Source organism: Mytilus californianus, unplaced genomic scaffold, assembly GCF_021869535.1.
Source record: "Mytilus californianus isolate M0D057914Y unplaced genomic scaffold, xbMytCali1.0.p SCAF_7, whole genome shotgun sequence".
NCBI lineage: Eukaryota > Metazoa > Mollusca > Bivalvia > Mytilida > Mytilidae > Mytilus > Mytilus californianus.
In genome coordinates this window covers 33,887,052-33,893,051 of record NW_026262723.1, presented here as the reverse complement: position 1 = coordinate 33,893,051, position 6,000 = coordinate 33,887,052, and positions in this window count along the sequence as shown.

Here is a 6,000-nt window from a genome sequence, read left to right as displayed (position 1 = left end):
TGCGGACCTTTTTTTGGAGAAGGGTCAGTTTTAATGGTGATGTTTAGTCGACTTCTGTTATTGTGATCGTAAATCAATATAAGTGTAGAAGTCAAATAAATTGCCCTTCATTGACGATTTTTTACTCTCGGTTTTACCCCCCCCCCCCCCACCCCTTTTCTAGCTTAAATGTATTCACATTATTTTTTAAATGGATGTTAAGGTAAACGTCATAAGTAGTACTGCAATAATCCGACAACACTGTTGATAGATATTGAGGTCAATAAACTTTGAATATAGTAAAGGGTCAATATGTATATTTCAAATGAGTACGCAGACTACTTTTAAATGAATTTAACAGGGACTGTTGTACAAACAATTTCTAGGTTGTTACTTCATATATCCAGCGTATTGAGTCATGTGAAAGATTTTCTAAAAAAAAATAGAAAAAAAGAAAAGCTGAAGTGTAGGTTTAACTTGCAGATTGAAATAAACGTCTGGTAGATCTTCTTGTTCAACGATTTACTTGTGACCCCATTACAGTGCCCAGTCCTATTTTCTGTCACTAGGCGCTATTCAACTCTTCTACATTTGTCATCCCATAACTTCTTTCGAACAACAGTAAACCCTTGATTAAGTGGGACAGCCGTTTGTCTGTGCGGGATGTATAAATACGCAGCCAGGTTTGGTGGAAATGGGGACGTTCAATCCGATGCATCCTTTGAATGATTGACTGCTTACTAAACGTCCAATTGCAAATATGTCATGTATAGACAGGTTTATCTATACCCAGCAAAGAAAACATGGGCGCTTCCATTAACCTCTCACGTGACCCATCCGCCATTACAACCGTAAAAAATAACGGACGTGCATAATAAAAACATTATCATTTTTTCTTTACATTTGCATTTCTTTCATTTTCTGATTTATTTTGTTATGGATTGTGTCGGTAGTTATAAAAAAAGGTGGGGACAATTCTTGTGTAGATAATTGTTGTACAAATAATGGTAGACAACTTCAGATGTGAAAAAAATCAATACGTGAATTACACAACGAGTTTCACATGTAATGACTGTCCTTTAATTTATGATTCCATATAGGTTTCATTTGATGCCTTCTGACGAGCCAACAAAACTTGAGTGGAACTAAAGCTATAAACAGAAAAACTTTGCATAAACAGATTTTCATTTACCTGTGTATAATATGACGCAGGTTTTTTCAAAAGTGATGATTTTCTAAAAATTGTTTAACATTTCACAGTGGTATCATACTTTAACTTTGTTCAAACCTGTTTATTTACTTTTGACCTTAATTATATATCCCTTATAATTTTTATTAAATATGTATTTGTATTCAGGTATCACAGATCAAATTTATTCGTTCATTGTGTGTTAATTTACGTTTTTGGATTGAGTAAAGCCTTCCAATTGATATATTATAGTGTGTCTTTCTATGTCGTGATGTTATACTATTGTTTCAGAAAAGGGAGAAGGTTTGGTGCCATTAAAACGTTTAATCCCGCTGCAAATGTTTGCACCTGTCCTAAGTCAGGAATCTGAAGTACAGCAGTTGTCGTCTGTTTATGTAGTTCATACGTGTTTCTCGTTTCTCGTTTGTATATAGATTAGACCGTTGGTTTTCCCGTTTGAATGGTTTTACACTAGTAGTTTTTGGGGCCCTTTATAGCTTGCTGTTCGGTGTGAGCCAATGCTCCGTGTTGAAGGCCGTACCTTGATCCATAATGGTTTACTTTTATAAATTTTATTTGGATGGAGAATTGTCTAATTGGCACTCATACCACATCTTCCTATATCTATTTTGTATGTTCGGAACATTTTATTCTAGATGGTGCGCCGACCTGACAAAATCCGATTTCTAAAAAAAATTGTAATTGAAAGTAAAGTTACACCTGGTAGGTGAATGTTGACACGTCGTGAAACGTCTATGAAAAAACATAAATTAATCTATGAATGAATCCGATTACGACAGTGCATCTACCTCTTTTTGTCTAGAAGCTGTTCAAATTTCTTTGGATAATGAAAATGGAACCTATCCCGAATCTACATGTAGATTTAACGTAGCTTGTTCTGTAATTTTGAGCAAATCAACCCAGTATGAAGATACGTACTTTTTAATTCATGACGACTAATTTTTTGCTGCAAAATGGACAAACATTCAAACAACATCAACTCAGACTAAAATATTGTTACTTGGATGGAGAGTTGTCTCATTTATTTTAATCACGGGTGCATGATTTTAAACTATGCATACTAGTAGTTTTGTGTTATAGAGGGCGTTTGAGCTAGCTTTCTGCAAACGAAATTGGAGTCAGGTGAACGCCTAATAACTATATGATTGCATGGGAAAGTTCAAAACTTTTTCACTTGAGCCCATTTTAATGGTAAAGTTAAGTTATATGGCCCGACGCATCGATAGCATAACGCAATTCATGTGTGTGGAGACAAATATAAGACGAAAAAGTCTCTCAATTATGCGCAGTATAAAATCCCGCACCCGAAGGCGGGCTTCAGCTGGCCCCTAAACAAAAATGTGTACTAGTTCAGTGAAAATGGATGTCACACTAAACTCCAAAACAAATAAATGAACTAAAATTAAAAACACACACAAGACTGACAAAGGCCAGAGTAGAACATAACCCGTATCATGCTAACAACTGGTTTTAGAATACATGTGTTTATTTCCGATGCAAAGACCCTATGAGTGAATCAATATTTATTCCAAAACATGCCATCTTTAATGATCAAACAACAGTATCGTAACTATATCCCTTCTGAATAAATCTGTTTAAATGTTTTATTAGCTTTTTAGGTAAATGACGACATTTTTTGCTTTGTATAGAATATTACCATAAAAGATTGGATGTGAAATACCTGAACGTATAAGATATCTGTATGTTGATTTATATTTACGAATGATGTCCTTGTACCGATGATAAAATTTAGTAAATGTTTTGACTAGTTTAATTCAATTTGTGATATCGAAAACCCTGGTGTAATAATTTTTCAGTAATACAGATATTTCTTTCGTTAAATTCAAATACGTTGTTACATACACGAGCGAATCGAACAAGTTGATATATATAGACACCATAAGATGGTGACAAGGGAACATCACCATCTAAAAATTGATAATTAACAATAGGAAATGAAAAGTCATCTATAAGACAGTATATTTATTTCAGAGACAAGTAACCGCGGGTGGGACGAATCGGGCTGTCGGGTATAGTGACTCGGACTTCAGGAATGTCAAAATTTAAGACTGTCTGATTATAGGGACGTCGGACTTGAGAAATGTCAAATTTTAAGACTGTCTGATTATAGGTCTGACCACAGAAATGTCTATGATTTGACAAAATTGCACCTGCATGGTGTTTTTGATATCACATTCGACCCGGCAAGGCCCTAAATCCTCATCAGGTACCCTAGCCCAAAGTACTTTTATTTACTATAATAATCAATTATGATTACCAAGTAATTAATTCATAATGGATATGTAACCTAGGATTTATAGTATACTTGAGTCAATATATAATGTCCCGGGTGTAACGTATCAGTTTCATTTTCAGGGCACGACACCTGGCCTGCAATACACTTAAATGAATTATTTAAATGAACATTCCTTATCTAATTACTTTATTATTTGAAAAATTTACAATTTTGCCGAGGTCAAGTACGCTTTCGCATTCTTGTGTTTACGTTAAGCAATTATAAGCGGTCTGGGAAATAGATTTGTAGCTTGTTCATAATTTTTCGCGACTGTAATGGCGACCGCCACTACGACGACACCTAGGAGTCGCGTCAGAAACTAATACCCCAGTCACACTAGGCCACAATCGCACTACGATCTCTGAAAAAAATGCAAATTTTTACGATTGTAGTGCGATCGTGTAGATCGCAGCAAGGTCGTGGTTTGGTCGTGGTGATGTCTTCATGATCGTGATGAGCGTGGACCAACTTTGAACATGTTCAAAACAATCGTGGTGCGGTCGTGGCGAAATCAGGTCGTAGTAGAAGCGTAGTGAGAGCTCAGTAAGGTCGTGGTAAGATCGTAAAGGTCGCTGTACCATCGTAACGAAAGCGCGATTCTAGTCGGAGAAACTGCGCTACGATCTCTCAGCGACGTTACTACGACCTCACTACGACCATCACGTTCTCCCCGCGACCCAACCACGCTTTTACTACGACTACTGATTCCTTGCCCGGCTTTGGCTATACTTTTTTGTCCTTTTTGGTTTATAGCTCTTCATCATTTCAATAAGCTTAAAATTTGGATTTTTGAACTTTTTGGCCTCTAGCACCACTAAAGAAAGAGACATTAATTGCCGAAATGCGCATTTGGTGCAGATACCGTTAATGTTATAAGTAAAATTCTGGATCCGACTAGAAATTACGTATAATCCAGAATCATACGGAATATAGTTTTTAGTACCATCATGGAACTTGCTAGAAACTAATTACAATCTAGAATATTCCTAGTACAAATCTGGATATCCCAATGTATACTAGTAGATATTAGAATTCTGAATGTACTGGATTTTAATTACACACCTTCACACATATACATGATATATATAATATATAAATATATAACTAAAGAACAACTTCAATAGTATTTTATTGTTTTTAAAATAATAATATATTCTGAACAACAAATAGTACTTTTATGATCTTAAGTCCAATGATGCAAACTTTTTTGTCTTTGATTATCCATTTTCCAAATAGATTAATTTCGAAATGGTGTTGCTTTATGGGAATTTGGCTCTGTACAGACTCACGGAAGATTAAAAGCGCAATATGCTTAACGTGAACTCAAGATAAGTTTTAAAATGGTCAATTGTTAACACATAATCTATTTATGAATAATAGTACGCTAGTATTTGGTATCTTCTTTCTTATTTTGTTATTTGTTTACACGGAATTAAGAAAAACAGTTGGAAAATTATCATACGTGTAGATAGATGTGTGCGACTGTACATTTTGTCATTATTTTTTTTTTTTTCATTTTCAAAGATTAAATAGTCTTCTGTGTCCAGGATTCAGAAAGTTTTCACCTAATTGATTAAGAGTCTATATGGCTCGAAAGACATTGGGGGCAACTCATATTCAACTGTGAAACAGTTACTACTTGTTTAGATCACAATGTAATTATGTTGAACCAGATTTCAAATGACGTGGATATAAGCAATATTAAGTCACCATACGGCCTTCAACGATGAGAAAAACCAATACCGTTTACTAAGCTATAAAACTCCCGACAAGAAATGTAAAACAATTCAAACGAAAATACTAACGACCTAATTTATACCAATATAATTTACGAGAAACAAATATGACAGACAAACCAAACAGAACCACTGAATAACAGGCTCCTGACTTGGAGCAGACAGATAAAGAATGTAGCGAGGTTAAACATGTTTATTAGCTCGCAACACCCCCTAAACTTGGACAGTGGTGTAACAGCACAACATAAGACCAAACTCTAAAATCCATTTGCAAATGGCTAAAGGTAAATCGGGTATTTTCCGCCATTTTGGTTTGTAAAATAGCCAAACACAATCGGTCTAAATCTTTAATTAAAAGTACAAAATGTGCGAGAAGAAATTAATTCATGTGTTAGACTTTTCATCTAAATGAAGAAAAATATGTGTTCTATTATATTTTTTCGTCCGTTTTTTTTTAAATGCAGTATATTGTTTGTTTGATTCCATTTGTTTCAATTTTGACATATAAGTGGAGAAAACTCCGATAATGTAACTTTTATGAATAAATGTGTTATGAATTTACCTATTTTGTTATGTAGTAAGAAAACGAGTCCTGCGACCCCGTTTTATCTATTTATTTTCTGAAAGCACATTATAAGAGCTATCTTCTTATATTTCATCTTTCAATTCTATCGTTTAGTTTTCTTTTTATCACAAAAAATGGGTTTCCCATTTATAATCTATAAAATATCTGAATTTTTTGCACAACATGTAGCTTGATAAAAAGCTCCGTGACCCAT